The following is a 13,258-nucleotide window of genomic DNA, read 5'->3' on the forward strand; positions in this document are numbered from 1 at the left end:
TTTCTAGATCCATTGAAAATCCATGCATCTGCATTACATATTTTTAAGTGACAGTTTTGTTTTTATGAAATATATTATCAGTATTTTAATATTTTAACATCAGTGGCAATGAAAGTGATTCAAACATCTTTCAGGAATAGAAATCATAGATGGGACAGTCTCCTGTACTACAGAAAGGTGTAATTCAGCAGCAGCCTGGCTAATATCACAATATATGAATATGCTTGCAGAGGCATTAAACGTAGTTGGTCTTGGTTTGATAGGGCTTCTTGATGAGCAGTGTTCTCACCAAGGTCTTTGAGGAAGACAGTGTTTGATAGATCATGGGGGAACTGAAGGCCTAAAAGAAAAGCCATTAAGCTGCCAGTCTCTGTATGGGATGGTTGGAGCACAAATGACTGGTGTGATCAGAGCCATCTTATGCAGCTCTCCAAGTGCAACAACGAAAAGTGCATATTAAGTAAGGACTTGCTGTGAGCCACCATAATGTCCTGTAGACCCAGGTCATCCCACCACTGCCATTTATTTTGGCCTTGCAACATCCACTTCATAGGTTTGCTGTAGGTTCACCCCTTTGGGTGGTGAACAGGATACACTGGGAGGAGTAAGAATGGGAAGGATAGGGAAAACTGATCAGGGACCAACAGAAGAAAAGAATCCTAGAAGAAGAAAACTTGAGAGAAAACATGTGGACACAGCTGCATGCTGGGTAAATTGTTAGATGATCAGAGAAGTACATTTCAAGTGTTTGGTAAAGGCTTGGAGGAACTCACACCTGGCTTCTGTGGTGCCTCCCTCATCATTTTGGATGTACTGTAACCTGTTGGGGTATAACATATGAAGCACAGGATGATGTGGGATCTGTGAAGCCCTGGGGAATTCCTGAAGTACTCTCATGCTTGGTGTGAGAGACTTGGAAATGTGGAAGAGTCATTTACATTGAAATGTTCAAATTAAATATTCCAGCATTTTCATACTGACTTTTATTGTTTGTTTTCATTCCCCTCCCCCAAAACTGTGGTATTTCATCTTCTCATCCAAATCTGGGACAGAAGTATGTGTGAAATACTGGCATCTCTATCTGAACAGAATTTCCTGGGTTTGCTTTTTAATCAGAACTTCTCAAAGAGGAGAATAAAGAGAATGACTCAGGATGATCGGTGTACCAGTGTGTCTACAGGTACAATTAGAGACCTGGGAATGGAGCTGTGCACATAGCAAAACATATGAAATAAATCAGTGCAAGTTAAGAAGACTTGCCCACCCATCTTTTCTTTGCTGGAATGAATCTTGTGTGTGTTTCCACTAGATCATGCTTTGATTGTCAGGATTGATTAAATATTTTCTGCTTTCAACTCTGAGGAGATGCTTTTAATAAATTTTTAATATTTTATCTGAGCACTATGGATGCTGGCTCTCATTAGTAATGAAATCTGTCCAATGTTTGGATTTGACTGAAAGCATAGAATTTTGCCTTTTTTTCAGTTACTCCTTTCTTGTGCACCAAATAGATGAGTGGTTAGTGGCAGAAGGACACTAGAAATAAAAAAAGCCCCCAAATTATACAGCCATTCAGGTCACTGAATTTAAATGGATGTTATACTATATGTTTAGGTTCTATGTGAATACTTTGACTGTTGTTACCCATTTCATTGCATCTGAGTTATGATTTTAACCAACTTTTCATAAACCTGGTCAGTGGGCTTTGCATACAAATGCCTATCATTAGAGCGCTGTGCAGGTTATACAAAAGTATGTGGGTGGCTTGGTGTAGTATATGCATCGCACACAGGAGTAAGCTTATCCCTTGGGTGTCTTCAGGCACCTGCAAATGAAGAGGGCACTTTGGGGATAAACTTACCTGTTTTTACCTTCCAGAAGCTGTAGTTGTCCCCCTCCTCTGCAGCTGATGCAAGCCAGGCTTTTCCTATCTTGCCTGTGCATTCTCAGGGTCTCCATTCGGCTCATGCTGTCTCCCGGCAGTTTATTTTTCCTTACTGGTCCAGCAATATTGTATTCAAGCTTTTAGGCAAATACCATCCATCCCTGGCTATTTATTACAAATTCCTTTGGCTGACTTATTCTAAATCCTTCTGTTAACTTCACCTCTATCTGAAGGACAGAAATTTTCTAGCAGAAGCAATTTTTCTTATGGCAATTCTGAGAGCTGCTGTTTTAGTAGGAAAATTTTTGCTCTCCTATTACACATCCGCCCTGCAACCCCAAGCTGTTGGACTGGTTGGCATATTAATAGCTACTCACTATGGATGTAACTGCTTAACTTCTGGATGGTGATCATTCCCAGTCAGTTCAGATTTGTAAAAACTAGTCAGGTTAAAGCAGGGAACTGTTATCCTCAAATGACCCATGACAAGCTGAAGTATCTCAGCAGGGAGATAAGAAATGGCAAAAATAATAAACATAGCAGATGTGTTGCTGAGTCGGGTACTATACTCAACTTTGAAATGGAAATAAAGATGAGTTGAGAAAAGCAAAAACTGCATTTTATTTAGATTATTGTGTTAAAAAAGGCTGAGGAATCTGTGAGCATTTTGGAAAGGAATGAAAGGCCTTCTTAGCAGAGCTAGAACAACTCATTTTAATGAATTAAAGATTTGGGTTAAATTGTAACAGACATAACAAATAGTTAAGGCATTAAATAATCATCACTGGGCCTGTTAACAGATTTAGAAACCTTCTGACCTTTGAGAAGTCAAGTTAATCTAATTTGTTGTGTTGTTTGTTTTTTTAAAAATCAATAATCAACTTTTCCTCTTTTGAAACTATACATTTTAATGAAGTACTGAAAACAATTAATTACCCTTTGAAGAAATGGGTGGATGAAATCCCCCTTTTGCAGCTCAAAGCTGCAATCATTTTCTTTCATGATTCCTTCAACATGTCTCAGTGCTTGCTGAATCTCTGAACAATTTGGAAGACTTTTCGTGTACCAGAAAGGTGGTGTTTTCTTGGATTTAAATAATCGTAGCCTTTCAGCTGCCTTAATGCCATTACCTAACATTTCCAAATGTTTGGTGTGTGGACAGATCAATGGCTTTATTAATTTAAACATATTACTCCCCTCACCCTACCCTATTTCAAATCTGGCTTTTGTTTAAAGCACTCCATAACCTCAGCCTTATTCTAGGTTAAATGTGATATTAATCAAGCTGTGGATAAAGGCCACATATAAGACTGAAGCTGTGTTTATTAGCTTTAGTGAAGCCTTTGATTTGGTCACACATTCTTTGCTCTTAACAAAGCCTCAGAATAATACAATATGGGTTTTATGTCAATCCCCAAATTGGTTATCATCATATTTAAGCAATAATGGAAAACAAACTATGTTCACTATAGCGGCATATGATCTGATTTTAAACTCTGTGGTGCAGGTGTTCTCGATGGTATACTTCTTCTATTGCTCTGGTTGTTTTCTTTGGAAATGTCATATTCAATATGCGTAGACAACTAGAATATCTGCTTTTGTAAAGAATTTTTTTTGCAAACAACAAATCCCTCCTTTAATCATACTGTAGACTTTATTTGTACTTTGCAGCTTATGCAGAATATGTTCTGAGGAAAGGAAAACTGAAGATGTGCGAATATTTAATTGCAGGCTGTATCTACATGGTGATATGAAGAGCTGTTTTGAGGCTGTGTGCAGGTACAGCCATCCTAATGGCTAGCAGGATTTCCACCTGCAGGGCTGGGCGTCCCACAGAAGACATTACAGGCTTGATTCTGCTTTTTGATGTGCTGGGTATAATCCCTGCCCAGGATTAGGCACATATTTGTAAACCCAGACTGGATCCCTTGAAGAGAAGACTACGCTTCCAGCTATCATCCAGGAGAGAGGGGCCATAGGTGCTACCAACATGCAGAAAGTGAGAATATTTGTAGTCTAAGAAAGAAAGTCCTGGCTGTAAATACCTGCCTTTGTGCTGGAAGAATAAGGAGCAGAGGAAACAAATGTGATACCCTCTTTCAGTACAGTGATATAGCAACGGACTATTGTGCATATTTATATACCGACATTGTAACAGATGTGTTAAAAACCATTATTATATCTGTGAAGAATGTGGTCACCAGAGCTCAGAGCAGGGTTGTGCCTCCCACAGAGACAGTGAGTAGAAAGGTTAGCCTTCATCCCCGTCATGGACAAATTAATATTATGCCTGTAGGGCAAGTTTCAGGACTTTGTTGTGACTTGGTCTCCATGTCCGTTTTCTACTTACATGGACAATAATTTCCCAAAATGCAGGGAGACCCAAAGGTTGACATAATTTTCCCTTTGAATAATAAAACCTTGCAATGTATAGCCACTTACGTGGTCCCTGAGGCAGTGACTCAGTCCATTACAATGAGCAAACCTGGTTAAGAATATAGTATTCTAAATTGCTGACACCTTTTTTTCATTTTGCCTTCCCTTGCCAAGACCCAGTGGCTGGGTGCTAAAGGTAGAAAAAATTCCAGTTGTAAACACAGTGCATTTTTTAACAGGAGGAGAGTTAAGATCTGGAACTGGCACCGAGAGATGTGATACAGTCATTGGCATGTGGACACTTCATGCTTCAGCACCAGTCAGTGCACAAAATGATTCTGTAATAAAAGAAAAAGATGCTTTCCTTCCCCTCTGTTAGAATTCCTCCGTTAAATGGCATGGACTGGTTTATACTGGAGGCTGGGAAAAGTGGACCTAAATCTTTTAATCTTTCATAATGGGTGCTTTGTGGGGTTTCTGAATTTTGTTTTCCAAACTGTTGTAGTGTTATTATTAACTAAATCATAAGACAGTTCTGTGTAATGTTATTGTTTCCAGTGATGCCTGCTACAGTTGTCTGGATCCCTTTGAGAACTGGCATCTGCTTTGATGCCCTCTGTGTGGCTTTGAATAACAGACATGCACTTTTTAACCTTCAATCAAATTATTTTTTTAAAAGCAGGGGAGGGAATTTTTCAAATACACCAGTTTCCAAATATTTTCTGGAAGAAAGTCTGCATTAATGTTCAGCACAGTTAATCTCTGCAAAATGTAATAGCTTCCATGCAGCCACCCTATTTGGTGGAGCTCCAGAAATGCCTAGGAAAAGCAGTCGGATTAGGAGGTCTCACAGTACTGCAGCTGTGACATTCCAAAGAGTATTCGGACCAGGTAGTACAAGGCTCTGCATCCAATAGAAAGCTGAAGATATTTGGGGATATTACAATCTGAATTTCCATTATGATTTTATCTGCTCTGGAGAGTTCTATCGTTCAGACAAATTTTCTTGCAATAAGACTTTTTAACATTTTTTGGCAAGTCTTCCAGTACTACCTGATTTTACATCCTTCAGAATAAAGAGGATCAACTTACGGCCTATGGAGCCATGTATGGTCTTCTGGAACAAGTCACCTGGTCAAGGGCCTGCTCCGGTGATTACATTTCCCAGGAACCTCCTTGAAGTCAGCTTTGGGTTGCACCTTTTGCTTTGATGAGATCAAAACCACATTTCTGACTACCGTCTTTCTGAGTGTCCCATGGGACTTTGTCCATCACTCAACATAGCTCAAAATTGAGAAGCAGCCAAGCAAAAACACGGCTGGGTGTAGGATGTCATTGCCACAACAACTGATATGGCTTCCAGCTTCATTCTTAAGCAAGTCATAGGAATCCCCAGGGAAAAGGTGGCCAAAGCAGTTTCTGTGAATAACTCAGGGAATGACAGCCAGACCCTAGATGCAAGTTTTCTAAGGTAAACCTCCATGTTGATCAACGCATGAGCAGTGAATCTGGCACTGAAGGGAGGCTGTTGATCTGTGTACATACGTAGATCATCAGAGATGAGTTTGAGCAGACGGTCCTGTCATTTAAGAAAGGAGGTGGTATGATGAATGGTCTCTCCCTGCCACTTAAAAATGGTCCAGAGGACTGGGGACCTTCAGTTTACAAATATTTTCCCAACAAAATTCTGCATTGCTGCACAATGTTTGGAAGACAGATTAAGAAAACAGACGACTTTATATATCAGAGATGACAGTAAGTATTTTTGGTGATAATGTATTAAATACAATGTCTTGGCAGTTTTACTTGTTTTCTAAGGTGAAAATCTTGGGGGACAAAAAAGGAAAACTGAGCAAGCTATGTTTTTCAGCTCCTCATCAGCAACTGAAGAAGTTTAAATACAACATATCTTCATATTAAAAAGAAAGATAAAGGCAATACTGGACAACGTCTGATCATCTCAAATAACAGAACGTTCAAATCAATGCCAGTAAGCCAAGAAGAAATAACCTTGCCTATATTTGCTGTAGAGTCATTATGTCTTTGTCAGCTGCTGCAGTTTTCAGAGGTATTTTTAAAAAGTGTGGGGCTGGCAGTACTGCAGATTAGCATGGCTGGTAATTGTGCTGCTCTCCTGTCTACCTCTTCAGATGGCTTTATTGTACTGATTGGAGGCAGCTGCTTCACATGAATCGATGTGAGTCAAGGTAAATGGTTTGTCTACTACTGACCCTCTCTGGCCCATACCTGGTGGGGAAGATAGCTTATTGAATGTGTTTGAGCTGGTTTGTGTTCCTCCATGCTGAATATCTCTGTTGTGGCCTTCCTTCCAGGTCCTTGTATTTCATAGCACACTTAATAAATATCTTTTATGGGTCATTTATGTCAACATAAACTGAGGAGTAAGCAGAAGCAATATCTCACTTCAGAATAAAGTTGTCTCAGGTCCTTGCTTGATAGCTCATTTTCCTCTTTAGCAGTGACTTGAGCAGGAGCTATTAACGCCACCAGCAATCATAAGACGGTGTGGCTCCTGCTACAGTTCTTCAGCACGTTGTTTTACACAGGTGCATAGGATAAGAAATTAAAAAAATCATGGCAGAAGTATTACAAAGCTCCCACCAGAAAAAAAGGCACTGAAAGCAAGTGCAGTTTTCAGAGATGTCCTGGAGATCTGAGAACAGAAGTCCCACCTAAAAAACTTTGCTCTCAGCAATGAAAGTCCAGATTCACACAAGCCACCCCTGTACTGGTAAATCACACAGCTCCAGCAAATAGTTCTGGTTGCTGGAGCCAGTTTGAATGCTTCTACGTGAGACTGGTCTCTGTCATGTGTTGGCCTTGCTGACTAGAATCTTCCCAAGCAAATTTATGCAGAATTTGGGAGTTAGCATAGGCAGAGAGGATTCCCAAAGTGCAGTCTGCATGTGACCACCCTATTTACAGTGAGTAAGAGAGTTTAGTAGTACGGATGCGGGCCATTCGGTATCCGTTGACCTCAGTGTCAGGGGTTAGTTCTGGACATATCCAAATTTACTGATGCAGACATAGCCAGGGATACTGCAGGGTTGCTATGCTGAGGACAAGTGTCAGAGAGAAGCACTCGCAAACATAAGGTAGGCCACTAAGTCCCCTGGCAAGAAGAGTTCAGTATTTCAGAGTGAATCTAACAAGGGCAAACATACTGGGTGGAAAGAAAATGAAACTAGGCCATAGGAAATGTTGAGGGGAAAAATGGGTCTGAAATCCTACTTTTCTCACTGGTTTAGGTGCCTACCTGCAATCCTGAGATATGCCCTTATGTAAAAGGGCACTGGCATCCCTGGGACTTCATTTCCAGATGCCTAAGCCAAATATTTTGGGCTTGGGCTTGGGCTTGCTCTTTTCTGTGAAAAATGTTGGCGGTAAAGACTACAGTTCGACTATAGGCAGCAAGTGGGTGGCCACTCAGGCTGTGGTTCCCAAACTAACCTTTCTCTTCTCTCAAGAACACCCTGGCCATTGCAGCTGCTGGTCAGGCTGGGACAGTGCCAGTCTTCACCCATCCTATTGAAGTGGGGCTGCTGTGCCAAACAGCTAGAAAGATTGTTAACAGGACTGAATGCTGGGTGTTCTAAATTTTAATTTCTTTGCAAGGTCATCCACAGAAGTCATTATAGCATGATCTCTGACGTGGGCTGAAGTATCTTTGTGTAAAGTTTGGAAGGTCACTTCCAGACAGCAACACCAAAACTTTCAAGTGCTGGACTACACCTTCCCTCCTGTCTCAGTGTCACTCCATCATGTTCAGTGGAATGAGAGCAGCAGGACTGGGTCAGAGTTAAGGTTGGTTGCCAAATTTCAAAGCTTTCAAGACCTCTTTATTTCATAACTGTAGCACTGTAATAGCACTGCTTTAAATTAGCTGATATGTATTTACTAACTTAATCTTAGTACAATGCAGGGGCTTAGGGGTCTGGGAATATTGTGCAGCTTTGATCTCCATAAACCCTTATTAGCACAGGTACTGATACAATTATCTGCAGGGTCACTCTACATACTTACAGGCTAGCAGTCCAGTCAACAGATTAAATTACCTCATTTATCATCATGTGATCTGTTTCTAATTAGTTCACCCCAGTTAATGGTTTCTTAAAACTGTCTTTTTTGAGTTATTTTTTTCAGAAACACATAAACCACTTGAAATAACTTCTTGAGGGTGGCTAAATATATTATTTATTTTCTGGCATGTTTCCAGTTGTGTGAGTTACACAGACTTCATTTACTTCATGAAATAGGTAATTTCTTTGCTCTCAGAGATGGAGGGCACAGAACTGTGTTGTGATGATGGTAGGATCTGATAAAAACCTTTTTGACACATCCATTACACTGTCCTGGCTCATGGAGTCTGACATTTACAGTTCTTAAATAAGTCTAAAGACAGCTAGTTTTATCTCCTTCCAGGAAAGCAAAACCACGAGTCTTACCGAATGACTAGTACTCCATGAACAAATGTCAAATTAGATTTAAAAGTGCGGGTTGTACTGCTAGTATGGATTGGAACAAAGAGGAAATGTCAATGGTTTTGCATGCCAGTCATAAATTGCTGGTCTTAATTAAAGTGTAATAAAAATTTTAATTTGATCAAAGCATGTAGCACCTATTGTAAGCCTACTGTTTCATCAGGGAGATTTATACCCTTTGCTTTCTTCTCAGTAGTCCAGTAATTGCACCTGGTTATTACTAGATTTGCTATTACCAATACACTTCTCCTGATGGTCTGTGGGCCAGGATTTAGTGTTATTAGGCTTGACCAGGTTTGACTCCCTGTCAAGGAAAACCCTTCAGCCTCAAGCCTCTCTGAAACCACTGTGACCAGTGTGCCAGCAGGAGTGAAGTGGAATTTAACAAACTGGGTATACTGGTGTGGAGAGCGTGTAAAGAGCATGAAATTACTAGTCTCAGAAGAAACCACTTAATTAAACTGGTAAAGAATGGCTGTCTCAGAAACTCAGAACTTGAGCTCTCATTGAGGACCGAAGTGTTAATAAGTTGTCATATTAGTTTCTGCAAAGTGAGCGTTCACTTCTGAGGGAGAGTAAACATGGAGACAAGCCAGGGTTGAAAATCCCTCTGCACTTTCACTCAAATCAAATGAAGTCCAAGTTCCAGGTTTCATCAACTCAGTGCCTCCTCTTCCCTTCCAGCTGACATCCTAGGTTGTTTTCTGGAAATTCTTTCCCAGCAAAATTTTAAAGGGAAGATAATCTCTGAAACAAAGTGGTAGTTAGCACTGGCAGATACCTGCATGTGGAGTGTGCCAGGGAAAGACCTTCGGACACAATCTGTACCTTCAGTCTTTCTGTGTAAAATCTCGATGTCCCAGCTTAAGTGACAGGACCTCTGTGTGGCAAATGCTTATCAGACTGCAGGAAGGGCCTAGATCTTTCTCCCGGGGCAGGGACAGCCCTGCAGGCAGATCTGCCTGCAAAGGTACGCCCAGGTGGAGGACCTCCTGCAGCGGGTAGCTGAGCTGCAGGAGGCCGTGAGAAGGCTGTGTAGCATCAGGGAGGCTGAGAAGGCATTAGATAGCTAGTTCCAAGTGCAGTCTGCAGTGGACCCACAGGCAAACAGCCAAAAACTCCCCCACCGGCACACATGGAAGGGAGGGGGGGACCAATAATGTGGAAGAATGGAAGCTTGCAAGAAAGCTGGAGAGGGACTTTTTACAAGGGCATGTAGTGATAGGACAAGGGGTAATGGCTTTAAACTGAAAGAGGGTAGACTTAGATTAGACGTAAGGAATCAATTCTTTACTGTGAGGGCAGCGAGGCACTGGAACAGATTGCCCAGAGAGGTGGTGGATGCCCCATCCCTGGAAATGTTCAAGGCCAGATTGGATGGGGCTTTGAGCAACCTGGTCTAGTGGAAGGTGTCTCTGCCTATGCCAGGGGCGGTTGGAACTAGATGATCTTTAAGGTCCCTTCCAACCCAAACCATTCTGTGATTCTATGATTCTATGATCACACAATAACCATAATTTTTATGGGAAGAAGCCAAAGACATGGAAAGAAAAGGCCAGCACTGGAGGAAGGAAAGAATTTGGAGAAGGAGAAAAAGTTTAAAAAAATGTGACTAAGGAGAAAGGAGAGGAAAAATAGTGTTTTGTCTCATCCAAATGTCAGTGACTCAGGCACTGAGGCAGACTCCTGCCCTTGGATGTCCTAGCCGCTCCAGGAGCACACGCAGCCCAGAGCGAGATCTCCCAACCTCACATGTTTCCTGTTATATGACCAGAAGGCTGAAAATGAAAAAACAAAATGAGACCCTTTCCCCGTACATTGTCCAGATTTGGAAAATAAAAATTCCCTGTGAATGTCCCTCTGTCTCTCCAACTACATCTATACTGTTAGCAGAAATGAGGACTCAGAAACGCAAACTTCTGTGGTAAGAGCAGTGTTCACGTCCCACTGTTGCCTGGTTGGCAGTCGAAGCTGGCTTTCGTATCTTATGCTTATTTTCCATTGTAAGGAGGAGTAAGGAGCTTGCTCCCAAGCTCAGAAAAATATCTTTTTTTTTTTTTTGACACCCTCTTTGCAAGGCTTCTTCGTTTCCATGGAGAAATTTTGTGCAAAGCCACTTTTTGTTAGCAGCTGGCACCTCTAATTATAGCTAAGTGGATACTCCCAAAACTGAAATAAAGGTTGCTTTAGCCACCTTTTCATGTTAAATCCAGTCTTGTCCTTCTAGAAGCATCTGGTGCCTCATTCTCAACTCAGGTATACCTGCTATATGTTGGTGTCATGCCGTTCTAGATAGTGACTCATGAGTTAGACTGAAAGTAGATAACATTATAACACATTCCTTTATATTCAAAATGAGCTTATTCCCTGACCTAATTTTTTTTTTTTTCATGGAAATTAATTGGCAAAGTGGGAAATGTATGTGTCCTTTTAGAAAAACCAGGAAATAGCCACAGTCTGATGTCTGTCACAATGGGTAAAGTCATTGAAGGTAGATCAGTTTTAGCCCAGTGTAATGGATATGGTATTTTTAGCAGAGTGAAAGGATATTGTTGTAATGTTATAATGATGATAAATTTGAGGTAATGGTCTCTGTCATAACAGAGTGACTTCTGATCTTTTCCTCTTCCTGAAGTTTTGCTACTGTTGATTCCTTGCTGTTTGCTTCCAGTCCAATGTGGATATGGTAAGGGCTCTCAAGAAGTTTGTTCAACTGTTTAAACTGTTAAATGCTTCATGATTCTCTGGTTCCAGTGAGAGCCATAAGTCTCTTACAGTCACTACTACAGAGTACTGTAAAACAAATATTATGTCATATTGGCATATACCATACATTTTGAACCCTGCCAATATTGTGGTTTGGTCTGACCCATTGCTTCATGAGCAAGGCTCATGCAGATGTTCTCATCCACACCTCCACCCTGAAGTCTCAAGATTATGCTAAACTTCCATCATGACTTTTGGAATAATAAATAGCAATATTTCTAGCTTTTAGCTGCAGTGAGATGGCACATACCTGAAAACCACAAAAAAAAGACCATTTAAATGTGCAAATATCAAAAATATCACCTGGTGCATGAAAAACAAATGCCACAATGTTCATGGAGCATAAATGCCAGAGTTTGCATAAGGAAATACTAGCATAAATTTCATAGTGTAAATATTAAATTCCTCACAGTGTATCCAGGACCATTATGCTGAAGACTTACAGCAATGTGTAAAATTTTTAATTTACATTTTTTTATCCTTCCTTGGTGTGCAAGAAGCCCTTATGTCACGAGCACAAGCAAGGAAATAAATTTCTTTCAGTAAGTGACTAGAATTGTTTAATTTGTCACCTTAAGGAAGTGGGAAGGGAAAGACATAATATCTCAAAAATATTTGAATTACATATATGTCTTAAATGAGCACTGAGAAATAGTAAATTCACAGACTGGAACTAGAACCATCTTTATTTTTCAGTGTTTGGGTTTTCCTTGAAGGTTGTGGAATTCCCATTTGCACTCTCATGGAAGCCGTTTTTGTGGTTTCGCATCTTCACATATGAAACAGTTTTGAATCACATGCTGTAGCATATGTCTGGCCCAGCTGTTATCTCTGTACTTATATGGTCCCATCACCATAAATCTCTGAGCAGATCACAAGCAAAACCAAAATTACTCTTGTAGTACCCATGGCTGGGGAAGCATTTTGTGTCCACCAAATTAAATGGATAAATTGGAGAAGAGAGTTATGAAGTGTTTAGTCTCAAATCAAGCAAGAAATCTCTGGCTCTGCCTGAAATGGGTTCCCCTGCTGAGTCCCAACCAGGGGCACCTTCTTCATGACACTTTTTTCCAGGAAGCAGAGAATTTGAGTGTGTATTTTCTGAAGCAACATGTATGGGCAGTCCTCGTGTGGCAACAGGTATCTTCAAAGATGAAAAAAAAAATGCATCTGAGATCCTCAGTGCTGTGCCGCTGTATTCTGTACAGCCCTGGGAAGGCTGAGCAGTTCTGGTAAAGGAGACTGAAAGCAACTACCTCTGCATTTTTATCTGTCTTTTACATTGTTAGTACCCCAGTGAGTCATCTCTGCTCGTATACTTTCCCTTACCCTACAATAGTTTCTAGATCTGAAATTTAACACAAAGGCAAGTTCCAGCATATATTTTTGCCCCTTTTATATACTGTGCATTTTACATGAAAAAAAAAGAAGGAACTGTTTTGATCAAGGCATTTTTCTCTGACATAGCAAGACGTAATAATGTATCCTCACAAATACCTCAGCTTTCAAATGCAGAAGGCACTCTCACGTTTATACCATAGAAGGTGCTACTGGGATATTCCAAATTCCCCTCATTCCCAAGAGATCTGCTAATCTCAGAAGAATGGAGGCAGGGAGTTTGCTTGGCCCTGGATTTCACCGCGCTGTGATGCACTTGGAGAGCTCCGGGACCCAGGCACAGAGCTACAGGCTCCTCTTGCACCTGACCGTACCTCAAGCTGGGCTTAGA

The sequence above is a fragment of the Harpia harpyja genome, chromosome 17 (assembly GCF_026419915.1).
Source record: "Harpia harpyja isolate bHarHar1 chromosome 17, bHarHar1 primary haplotype, whole genome shotgun sequence".
NCBI lineage: Eukaryota > Metazoa > Chordata > Aves > Accipitriformes > Accipitridae > Harpia > Harpia harpyja.